At 44.7% G+C, this 12,657-nt stretch overlaps 1 long non-coding RNA gene across 3 annotated transcripts in view; it reads right to left on the bottom strand.

Annotated features, from left to right (window-relative positions):
- The window catches only part of LOC147106365 (uncharacterized), a 75,489-nt gene that overhangs the window by 44,373 nt on the left and 18,459 nt on the right, over positions 1 to 12,657 (bottom strand). For 2 of the 3 annotated variants that reach the window (XR_015081436.1, XR_015081435.1), the window contains exon 2: positions 59 to 111. The exons of the other annotated variant lie outside the window; for it this stretch is intronic. This is a non-coding gene — a long non-coding RNA (uncharacterized LOC147106365). The remainder of the gene's footprint in view (positions 1 to 58; positions 112 to 12,657) is intronic. 3 annotated transcript variants of the gene reach the window in all.

Genomic DNA, 12,657 nt, shown 5'->3' with positions numbered 1-12,657 from the left:
GATCATTGGAAATTGGATTTATTGGTAAGCAATGGGGCAAGCATGTAAACTAATGTACCTGTATGCTGTCACAGCAATTGTCTTCATCCTTTGAGGATTGAAGTAATATTTCTGCACAAAACAAAAATGTAACAAAATTACAATCTTACATTCAGAGAATACAAAGAATCAATAAATATTTTATGGTCAACACATTGCTTTTCAAATTTATTTAGCTTGCTTTCCATTTTATTTACTTTGCTGCCTCTTTAGATCCCCTTGTGTTCTGCATCAACCCAACCACAAATTATTTCTGCAGCTGTTAGATAAAGGAAAGGATAATTCTGAACACTTGAAAGGGCTTTCAATGCTCAGAGAATGAAAGTAAACATTGTAGCTATCACCCCTGGGTAACAGTATATACAATATTTGTTATTACTGTATTAGGGTTGAGCAAACAGTCTGCATTGGTAGCTCAGTGCAATCCAATCTCAGTCCTGCTCAGACTTACTGACTTTACCCGATTTATGTTCTATTCCCTCCTCCAGCTCTCTGCTAATTTAAGCTTCTTTCCTGTGTTTCCACCTCATTTGAAACAATTAAAATGAAATACAAATCCTTTCAAGCTCAAATTAAAGAAAGCATTTTCTTGGCCTGATTACATTGAGCAAGGTTTGTGATTTTTTTTGTGGGGGGGAGGGGGTGTGAGTTATATCCAGAGCAATGTTTTTTATTAATTCCAATATGTTTACAGTGTTTGAATGATCCTGATTGCAGATCATTAAATAGAGGTTTCAGAAATTATGGTTTGTTTTTAAGTGCCTCTGCCCTGCGTAAAGTGGGTGGTGGTGGCCGGAAAATGAGGTTGGGTCACTTACTATCCCGTTTATGCTGACCCTGCAGCAGCTGCTATCTTGGGTAGAGTCGTAAGAAGGGCAGCCAGTGCGCCTGCTGTTTTACATGGGAGGCCACTTGTAATATGAAAATCGGGGTCCTACCATGGGCCGTATTTTCCGGTCGGAGGCTTCCCGCGTGCGGAGGCCTCCGATCTGGGAAAAATCTACGCACTTACCTGTAGACTCCCGAGGTCTGGACACTTCCGCTCCTGGGCCTCTCCAACTGGAAATGCGCAGGGCCCAGGTATCCCAGAGGCGCAGGCGGTTCGCAGCGTCCCTGGGATCGCGTGGGCCATGGGAAGCCAATCACAGAAGGGAATCTCCCTTCATACACTTGACAGGAAGACCTGTCAAATATATGAATGGAGATCACCCCAAAAACACTGTAAAACATTAAATACATTTTTTTATCACATTTTTTAAATTAGTTGAAATTACAATAAATTAAATATTTTAAATAAAAATTTAATTTTTTGAAAAAATAATTAAAAATTTTTACGGGACTAAAAATAAACTTACCTTTTTTAAATGTATTTTTAAATGATAAATGAGTGAAAAAATTTTTTTTTTACTTTTTCCGACTCTTATGCAGGCCTTACGCTTGCTTTTACCAGATGTAAGATTTCTAAGGGTTTTCTGCGGGCGGAGGATCTCCAGAAAGTGGAACTATCTGCCCGCAGAAGCCCTTCTCCAGGGCAGCTGGAGGATCTGTCAAGAGCATTCTTGGCAGATCGGAAATGCTAGTTTTCAGCGCATGCACTTGGCATGCCTGAAACTGGCATTTCCGATGTCCCTACGGGATCGGAATATCTGGCCCAATGTACTTAGCAACTTGATTGCAATTTTGAGGTACAAATAGGTGGTGTATGCAATGCCGATGCACGGTCCATTTGTACTGGCATTGAGCGGCCTAACCAGTGGTCCTTAAAGGGAGGGAGCTGAAAAAATGGCAGAAGATCTTTTTAACTTTAATTTTTATGGGGCCAAGTGCAAAATAGATCACCGTGTCATTTCAGCTGTGCAGTGTCTGCATCAAGCACTCCCAGGTCAGGTATAGTGCAGTTTAACTATAAAGGTCTCTAAACTGCCACACAGTACTTTAGCCCTAGTATGAGAAGAGCAGCCAGCTCCCACACCAGTTATTTTAATGGCCTTTGTGAGATTGTCAATTTAGTACAAAATCAAGGACAATTTTCTGCTGTAAGCCTATGCCCACTTGGAACTGCAGCTGAAACTCCCCAATTTAATTTAACATGAGATGCTTATCGGCAACAAAAGACAAGACTTTTGTTCCATCAGTCTTCAATGGATTCAAGCCCAGTTCATTGTCTACCTCACTACACCATCAGATGGGGCAATCTTCCCAGCCCCGAGGAGGTGGGTTTGGAGGTGGGACAGTTGGCAAAATCGCAAAAAAAAGAGGGCGGGTTCAGAACCCCCCTCCAAACCACCTCCGCGCAATGTTGCCGGAGGCGGGTTTCATGGGTGCGATTCGGTCCCGCTTCCATCAGTCGGAAGAGGTAGTTAAGACCCTTAAATAGTCATTAAGGGCCTCTATAATCCTTTGTTATCTTGCCACATTTTGGGCTCAATTTTGCCAGGCCCGAGGAGGCGGGATTGGAGGTGTGTGAGGTGTTAAAATCGCAAAAAATAGCGTGCGGGCCCGATCTCACCTCCATCCCGCCTCTGAGCAATTTTCCCAGAATCGGGGTTCCAGACCCCATTTCCATCCCATCTCCAAGAGGCGGGATAGGCCCGTAAGGCCCTTAACAACCACTTCATTGCCTCTATAATCCACTTTTGAGAGGCCTTTCTGATTTTTAGACATTTTCCCCATCCTACATGCCTCCTCTGGAACACGCCAGGTAATCCTGGCGGCCTCACAAATGGACTGCTTACTAACAGCTGCAGCTCCACCATTAAAAAGGAGTTTTCAGCAATCATCATTTGCAGGTGGCAGCACTTTGTTGTCTCAGGTTTGGGGGAACTTTTAGCGGCCTACTCATTGTTGTGGAAGTTTGGAGCCTGAGCTCCATTACCGGTGTGACCTCCTGGGAAACCCCTCTCGCCATCTTGACTGAGCACTTCCTCAACTGAGGTATATAGCAGAAGCATGGGAACCATTTACCTGTATTTCCTTTCCTCCTGGACATCAGATTCGGATGAAGACCAGCCGAGGCAGCAGCAGAACCCTGAACAACAGCAGCACCAACAGCAGCAGCAACAGCAGGAGCGCCAAGCTGCTGCTCACTCACCTGAAGCTGCACAGGCCAGAAGGTGCCAGCGAGCGACCACATTGCTGCCCGGGATGCAAGGGACGCACTCATGTTGGCCAGATTTGCTTAGCCTGCACAATCAAACACTTTTGTCTTGCACCTTCTTACCAGAGCATCGACAATGGACAAGAACCTGCAGATTCCTATAATTCTGACCACCATACTGACAATTGCAAGTCGCCCTAAGCCCTCAATGTGGAAGTCCCATTTGCGAAATGACACAGGCCACAACTTCAACAGTTTGCCATCAAATCTGTTTATGATACCATGACAAGGATGGCTGGTCGAAATAAAATACATCGCAGCAACCAAGTGACTACCCTTGTGACTACTTGTGCATTATCTTTCTCTTACGCATGCTCCTACGTGGTGCTTCCCCTGTGGCTTCAGCAGATGTAGAGGCCCCTTGCTCACTTTCTTGCTGCTCCTGTCTCGACACCTTTGACGGGCGTCCTCTGGGGTTCCGAACCTGTGAGGGCTCGGCATCAGTCTGCTGCTCCTGTGGCTGTGCAGGGACTGAGATGCCGATCTCAGTTGGGTGAGGACTCTGCTGGGTCTTTGACCGAGGGCTTTGCAGTGGCATGGTCGTGTGAGCGCTTGGAGAGGAGCCCCACTTCCTTGTTGTCTGCCACCAACATCCCTCTCATGGGTCAGCCCCACTTCAGAGCTAGCAAGTGGCTTGACAGCACCTTGCTGCACCTTCAGGGGGGCCATGAGGACCCGTTTATGCACTGGAAGTCATGCTCCAGAGGACTTCCATGAAGGTCTGGTTTCTATGCTCAATAGCTGACAATCGCTCCTCAAGAGATGTCATTCTATTGTGAACAATGACCGTGTTCTCAAGACCCTGGCGACTAAGCTCCTCCATGGCCGTAGCCATCCTCTCCTCTATGGTAGCCAGCCTTACCACGGAGTTAGCCATCCTTTCCACGGAGGTTGCCATCCTTTCCGTGGTGATGCATTCATGTGCCAATGCCTCGACAAAGGCTCTGCTCATGTTCGCGATGGACTCCTCCATTCGTTCCACACTCGCAACGACCCTGGAGACAAAATCTGCCAGAGACTCCAGCACCTGTTCCTGGAGTTCAAGCACCGCTCTCCTGGATAGACCCGGAGGCACAGGGTCGATATGCAGCTGAGCCGAGCTAGCAGTGTCCTGCGCCCTCCGATGAGGACTCTCCACTGCTGTCCCTGTCTCCACCATCTGCTGATGCTCACTTGTGAGCTGTGATACACCAGGTGGCAACACTACTCTATCTCGCGAAGGTCCCACCGAGGTGTGAGTGTCTGCGCTGGTGCTGGGTGCACTGAATTCTGCTGACGCTGCGCCCTCAGAGGTTGCAGCTTCCTCTGAGGAGTCTGGAAGCTCAGGCTCTTCCTCCTGAACAGTGGGGACGGGGGCTTTCGATGGTCCTGTGGGGGAGTAAAGGAAAGAGTTAGAGATGTGAGGTCAAGGTTACGTGCTCATTGAATAGTGCAGATGATCATAAGTCAATCTGTTAGAGCATCAGATTCATTATCAGTGACTCATGCAATGTCAACGAGAGAGATGCCAAACTATTCTGTCACCAGCTTGCTGTGATGCGCCCGTCTGTCCGTCTCCCACTTGGGAATCCTCCTCGATTCCAGCAATTTCCAGGGCCGCCTCCTCCCAGGTGGTGAGCTGGGCTACTGAGGGTGACCCTCCTCCTGCCATGGCTCTTTCCCTCTTATTGTAGGCTCTCTTTTCCTGCAATGAGGGACACAAGTGGAGTTTGATTGAGAATGAAGGAGTGAGTGTAGAGAATGCATAGCATAGATGCTTAGAAGGAGACAAAGGGCCCTCCCGGTGTGTTGTAAGTTGTTGTTGTTGTTGTTGCATCACAGTGATCGGGAGTGTGAGGGCTAAATGGTCGAATAGTTAAGTGAATATGACCATAGAGAGAGAGGCAATGGGTAAGGGTGCAGGGATGTAAGGGTCAAGTGGGATGTGGAGAAAGAGGTTGGCAAAGCAGAGTGCTGGTGAGGAGAGGCGATGGGGATCAGATTGATGGTGATGGGGAAGTCATACTCGCTTTTCCTGTGCGGAGAAGGTCATGAAACCTCTTCCTGCATTGCAGCCAGGTTCTGCGGCTCATCGGTATGGAGTTGACCTCCTCGGCCACTTGCAGCCACACAGCTTTTGTCTGCTGGGGTGGCTTTTTTCTCCCTGAGGAAGGGAAGAGCACCTCCTTATTGGATCTTGCTCCCTCCACCAGAGCTTGGAGGGAGGGCTCAGCGAAGCGTGGATCCCAAAAGACTAATTGGCCCAGGGGAACCCACACTTCTTAAATTAACTGGGGGTGGGACTAGAACCCGGAAGGCAGCAGTCCCAATGTGTCTCGGTGAGTCATAACAGCACAGAAGGAGGCCATTCGGCCCATCGAGTCCGTGCCAGCTGTCAGTGGAGTGATCCAGTCAGTCCCATTCCCCCGCTGTATCCCTATAGCCCTGCAAGTTTATTTCTCTCAAGTGCCTATCCAGTCTCCCCTTGAAAACATTGAATGTTTCCGCTTCCACCACTTCCGAAGGCAGCGAATTCCAGGTCCTCACCATTCACTGCATAAAAAAGATTTTCCTCACATTCCCCCTATATCTCTTGCCCAAAACCTTAACTCTGTGTCCCCTAGTCTTTGTACCATCAACTAGTGGGAACAGCCATTTCCCATCTAGCCTATCCAAACCCGTCATAATCTTGTACACCTCTATCAAATCACCCCTCAACCTCCTTTGCTCTAAAGAAAACAAATCCAGCTTCTCCAAACTGTCCTTGTAGCTAAGATCCCCCATCCCTGGAACCATTCTGGTAAATCTCCTCTGCACCCTCTCAAGGGCCTTCACATCCTTCCTAAAGTGTGGTGACCAGAACTGGACGCAATATTCCAGTTGTGGCCTAACCAGCGCTTTATAAACGTTCAGCATAACTTCTCTACTTTTGTACTCAATACCTCTATTTATGAAGCCCAAGATCCCATATGTTTTGCTAACCATCTCTCAATGTGTCCTGTCACCTTCAGGGACCTATGCACATTAACTTCCAGGTCCCTCTGTCCCTGCACACTCTTTAAAACGGTGTCATTAAGTGTATATTGCCTCTCCCTGTTTCTTCTGCCAAAATGCATCACTTCACACTTCTCTGTATTAAATTCAATCTGCCACTTGTCTGCCCATTCTGCCAGCCTTTCTATGTCCTGTTGCAGTCAGTTGGTATCATCATCACTGTTTGCCAAGTTTGGTGTCATCGGCAAATTTAGAAATTCTACTTTGTATTCCAATATCCAGGTCATTTATATAGATCAAAAAAAGCAGTGGCCCCAGCACTGACCCTTGGGGAACACCACTATCTACCATCCTCCAGTCTGAAAAACAGCCATTTACCACAACTCGCTGTTTTCTGTCCTTAAGCCAATTCCTTATCCAAGCTGCCACTGACCCACCTATTCCATGAGCCTCAATTTTGTTAACCAGCCTTCTATGTGGTACTTTGTCAAACGTCTTCCTAAAATCCATGTAGACAACATTCATTGCATTCCCTTCATCGATCCTTCCTGTTATTTCATCAAAAAATTCAATTAGATTAGTCAAACATGATTTGCCTTTTACAAATCCGTGTTGGCTCTCCTTAATTAGCTTAAACCTCTCCAAGTGCCTGTTAATTTTTTCCTTGATTATTGTTTCTGAAACTTTACCCACCACTGATGTTAAACTGACCGGCCTGTAGTTACTAGGATTGTCCTTACACCCTTTCTTGAACAATGGTGTCACATTTGCCACTTTCCAATCCTCAGGCACCTCCCCCACATCTAGGGCAGATTGGAAAAATATGGCAAGCCCTTCCGCTATCTCCTCCCCCAATTCCCTTAGCAATCTGGGATGCAAGCCATCTGGACCAGGCGACTTATCCACTCTAAGCATACCCAGCCTTTCTAGTACATCCTGTCTATCAATTTTCACCCCTTCCATTGCTTCTACCTTTTCCACGGCTGCTGATATTTTGTCAGCATCCACCTCCTTAGTAAACACCGATACAAAGTACTCATTGAGTATTCTAGCCTTGCCCTGCGCCTCTAAGCATATAACACCTTCTTTGTCCCTAATAGGCCCCATCCTGCCTCTTACTACCCGCTTACTGTTTACATGCTGGTAGAAGATTTTTGGGTTCCCTTTTATGTTAACTCTCATATTCTCTCTTTGCCAATCTTATTTTCATCTTCACTTCCCCTCTCAACTTATTGCATTTGGTCTGGTTCTCCCTTGAAGAATTCACCTGACATGAATTCACTCCCTCATTTTTTGTTTCATCAGTCTCCATTATAATGTTGGTGAGGCTATCTTTCCTCTGGACTGATACAGTGACATAAATGTCTTTCAAGTAAGTGTGAGTAAACATTCAGAATACGTGTTTCATAAAAGAATGCAAGCAGAAAGAGTACCAATATAGTTTAAGACATTTTACTACATTAAAGGCGCTATATGAATGCAAGTTGTTGTTGTTATCCAGAGCAAGATTTTCATTTTACCATTTAATTGGTGCTGAAAGGCTATTCTGATGCACAAAGTAATGTTTTATAAATCAGAACAGATGCTACTTGTATTATGACAGCCAGAGGTAGGGTAAAGTAGATTGCAAAAGCAGTGCTCAGTCTTCCTGAAATACCTGAAACTTGGAACTCTTGTGCTACGACAATCTTTTGCATGATTTACAAAACACATTGAAGCTCAAGCATTTAACTTGGGCATGCAATCGCAGTAATGAAAAATGAACCAAATAATTGCTTCTATTTGAATTCCTTCCTTTAACAAATCAAGGCACTGATGTCCGGAACTGCTATGTCAAGGCTATGTTGATATGCAAAAATTTATTACTAATGCCAAATGGACCTTTAAAAACAAATGTTACAACAGAGACACTCTGCATGCCTGCAGCTACTGTATTCATCAATGTCATAACAGGACGTTGTCGGCACTGCAGTATGATACTGGCCAAAGTTCTAGGATAATAGAGAAACAGTGTCTGCTTACAGTTAGGCTGAAATTGGGTCAAACCCAATCTAAAAGTATCAATAATTGTGCCAAAAGAGATTTATAAAGTAGGCTTGAGTGAAAGATCTTTATTACAGTTGTCCTTCAAGACTCCACCATGCCTGTACCAACCTGTGTCTGAAATCTATATATTAAGTGCAAAGACTTGTAGCATCGCTGTGACCCTGTGCTTGCAGGTTAGTAAGCAGACTACTGCCACGGGAAGATTATAGCAGTGGCAAATATTCCAAATAGTAACATTGGCGGTATTATAAATCAAGGGTGAATCTCCTTCACGGGACTAGTATGCAAAGATACCACACTACTAACTATACAGGCAGCTTTGATCCCCAGTCTGTGCTGTGTTAGCTGAGCTCAGTTGGGGCAGAGCTTTGGTACTAAAATTGGCCTCAGCATCCCTGCACTAGGAAGGGAAAAAAGTCAGCCAGGGTGCCCACTTTTCATCTTTCCAGCAGCTCCTGCTGTAAAGTATGTGTTTGTGGACATCAAGTGAAAACAGGATTGAGGTTGGCTGCCATGGTGCCTTCCATGGTGAATTCTCTTCCAACTCTTTCCGTTGAAGCTCACTCAGGAAGAGTGGCCATTTGGACAAGGGCCCTATAGGAAAATGCCCGATGGGTTTCAGCATCTCACAATTGATTGCCAGTTGTAAAATGCCAGTACATTCTGATTGTTCCACTGTAATACGGTGAGAAGTGTAGAGGTCATGCTTGCACCCCCTAGAAGAGGGATGACTCCAATGCCAAGGAAACTGAGATCATTTCAAATCCTTTGATTTCATTGATCAAAGTGGTCTTCTTTGGTCATCCTTGTCATAACAGGAAGTTGTGAGCGCTGTAGCATCGTGCTACACACAAAATTGGCATGATACAATAAATATCTGCTTATAGTTACCAAAATTGGGTCACACCAATCTAGAAATGCTAAAATGCTGCCAAAAAGAGATTAATGAATGCAGGCAGAAACCACATCTGAGAGAAAAATCTACATTATCATTGTTTCTAAGTCTGCTTCCCCCTTCTTTGTGCTATTTAATAAAAATTACAAAGACTTGTTATAGCATATCTTTGTATGTGTTTCCACTAACAAAGAATGTAAATGTGTACACCTACTGAGAGGAGGTAACCAGGTAAACATGAATTTCTGCAATACAAACAACACAGATACATAAACCTAAAAAATCTCAGTAAAAATTACAATCACATATGTGTATAAAACATCAATTAGAATGTACCATAACAAGTTATTAACCAAGGTGTTGTTTTATATCTCAGGCAGATTCATTTCTCTTGGATACCTGCGCATGCAATCCCTTAATCCAAAAACTGCATCTTGGCCAATTTCATTTTTTGCTATTTAGTAAACAAATGACTGCTCTCAGGAAGATGGTAATTTTGCTAAGCAGTCAAACTAGGAGGAATGGCAAAATAAATGCTTATAAATTAGTATTCATACAAGAAAAGCCTGGTGGCACAGGAAGTTGGTGAACTAATAAACATTGGTCATTGTGGTGTTATATTCACCACTGTGATTCCTCAATGAGTACAATTCCCAATCTTTGGAGAATCATATAACGGGAAGCAATATCAAAGGTGAAAATGGATGCACAAACACGGGCTGGATTTTCATTGAGGAGGCATGTAGGAGGCGGGACTACAATTTTCAGGGTTGTAGTCCCGCCTCCATCGAGTTGTGGTCAACCCACGTGATTTTCACTTGATTGACCTTGTTAAGCCCGCCCAGCTGGCTCAGCAGGCCAATTAAGGGCCACCTGGCAACAGGTGACGTCACAGATTGACATTTCATCTGTCAAAAGCTTTTGACAGATGAAATATCAGTGTTTGACAGCTCTTTGAAGCTGTCAAACACTGACAATCTGTACTCCAAGTTAATTCCTTCCTCTCAGGTTGATTTAGAGATCTCTCTGGTACAGAAAGCTGAATGCTGCAACTTTTGACAGCTTGCGGCCATTCTGCTTTCTGTGCCAGTGAGATGAGGGACTCCCGAGACCTGAAGGAAGGAAGGCTGTAAAGGTAAGTAAATTTAAGTAAAACTTCTTTAAACACTTTACACATACCAAACACACTTACCTCTGCACTCATGCACCCATCACTCACCTGAACACCGGACATCTCGACCCCTCCAAGCCCTTCAGCCCGATGGCCCTCCTCGCTAACTTGGCATGGTTTGGAGCTGTCGGGAATCCCACACTTCAAGAATAAAAATAGGGATTAGGCTAAAAACTGCCTGTTAACTACCTGTTAACAGACAGTTAATTGGCACTAATCCCCTTCCTGCCTCGGGGAGGCGGGTCCCAGCACAGGTCGGGTATCCGCCTCCTTTGAAACTGGCATGGAGGCAGGTTGGGGGCAGGATGGGCTCGTGCCCCCCAATTTTGAGATTTTAACCCCCCACACGCCTCCAATCCCGCCTCCACGGCCCAATGAAAATCCTGCCCTCATACTCTACAATGGAGTCAGAACTTTTTTGAGGAATCTAATGTACAGTCTGCCACAAGGATCAAACATCATCATTACAACAACTTCATTTATATGCCATCTTTAATGTAGAAAAATGTCCTAAGGCACTTCACAGAGGCATAATCAAACAAAAATGGATGGCAAAACAAAGAAGGAGTTATTAGGAAGGGTAACAGAAAACTGGTCTAAGCAGTGGGTTTTAAGGAAGTTCTTAAAGAGGAGAAGGAAATGGAGAGGCAGAGGGGTTTAGTGAGCAATTCTAAAGCCTGAAACAACTTCAGTCCTCCCTCCCCACTGAACCAAACAGCTGGGGAAACTGGGTATATACTCAGCATTAACTTCCAGGAATCAGCATCCTCATCCCCCAATCAGGAAAAGTGTTGCATACTCATCATTAAACTAGCCAGGATCAGACATTTACACTACGCAAACAGTAAGCAAACTACCATTGCTAGTCCATCAGCAATCGGTACAACACATAAATAGTGAAACATCACAAGTACTTCATGGGAGTGAAATGGGGAGTTTCTAAAACCAAGTGGGAATTGGGAGATGAGTCAGGGAAAGTGACTGGTTGAAGGGATAGTTTGTGTGGAGTCTTTTAAAGGTGAGAAGAGAGGCAGAAATCAGAAGGGTTTAGGAATATAATTCCAGAGTGCAGGGGTATGATAGTTAATGACTCTGCTATGGTAAAGTGGAGGGAACTGGTATGCACACTAGTTAGAACAGATGATGAAAATGGGGATACAGTGTGATCTGGGTCGTAGTGCTGGAGAAGGTTGCAGAGATTTGATGCAGGAGGCCATGGACAGATTTGTAAATGAAGACCAGAATTTTAAAATCAATGCAAAGGTGAGCAGTATTTGTCAATAGGACATGTGTGGTAGAGTTCTGGATGAGTTAGAGTTTGCATAAATTGGAGTTGAGGAGATTGGCAAGTAGAGTTTGGAGAATTCGAGCTTAGAGGTGACAAAGACATACATGAGGACTTAAACAGTGATAGGGATCAGGTAGTGTTGGGCAGGTGTAATAGGTGACCTTAGTGATGGACTGGATCTGGGATTTGAAACTGAGCACGGGGTTCAGCAGAATACTGGGGTTGCACACCATTGGGTTCAGCCTGAGTAAACAACCAGGAAGGGGGAAGAAACCCAAGCTAAGGCGTGGAGCTTCTGGCAGGAATTCAACAGGATGGCTTCAGTCTGGCCAAAGTTTGACTGGAGGAAATTTTGGCTAACCCACGATTTGATGTCAGAAAGGCTGTATATAGCACAGGTAATCGAAGGGGCGTCTTCACCCAACCTCTCGTGATCCATTGATTCCATCAGTCCAGCAGAAATGACTGTATTTCAAAATTAAATTAAATTTTCAGTGTTTTTGCAAGAGCTGAAGTCCATGGCAGAAGACCACCAGAAACGCTCACCTTTCCAGCACCACATTTAGCCTTTTTCTAAGTAGTTTTTTGTCTCCCTTTAGAAATAAAAAGTTCTCTTGTTCTGCATTATCTTTTCTTCTACGTTCCTTGTATTTGCACCTTACTTTCCCCATCTACTCTCTGGTATACTTCAGTCAGGCATCACTACAGCCAGGAGGTCAGGTGGGTGGTCCACTCCCAGATCTCCATCAATGTTAACCTGAACCAACTGGCAGGAGGATCATGTGAGCAGTGCACAAATGATTTTCCTGAAAGTTTTCTCTCCTTCCCTGTAGAGAATCGCTTGATCTCTCCTTTGTACCACCCACAGTAATGCACTGAAATCACAGGAATTTCATTATTCTAGTTATTCAATTTGCTGCCTTTTTAAAAAAAAATGACATTATAGGGTTGATTTTACAAATGCACACCGTCCCAGTTACACTGTTCACAATGTTCTGTCAATTAATTTTAATAGATGTAAAATCATTGATACTGTGCAGGCAAGGGTCCCTCCTGATAACATAGACTGAGAAAATCAGTACTTAAAT

The sequence above is a fragment of the Somniosus microcephalus genome, chromosome 16 (genome assembly GCF_052327205.1).
Source record: "Somniosus microcephalus isolate GS21.2 chromosome 16, FLI_Smic_1.0, whole genome shotgun sequence".
NCBI classification, from domain to species: domain Eukaryota; kingdom Metazoa; phylum Chordata; class Chondrichthyes; order Squaliformes; family Somniosidae; genus Somniosus; species Somniosus microcephalus.
Note: the sequence above shows the minus strand (reverse complement) of the source record. Positions and strands in the feature narration are given on the sequence as shown.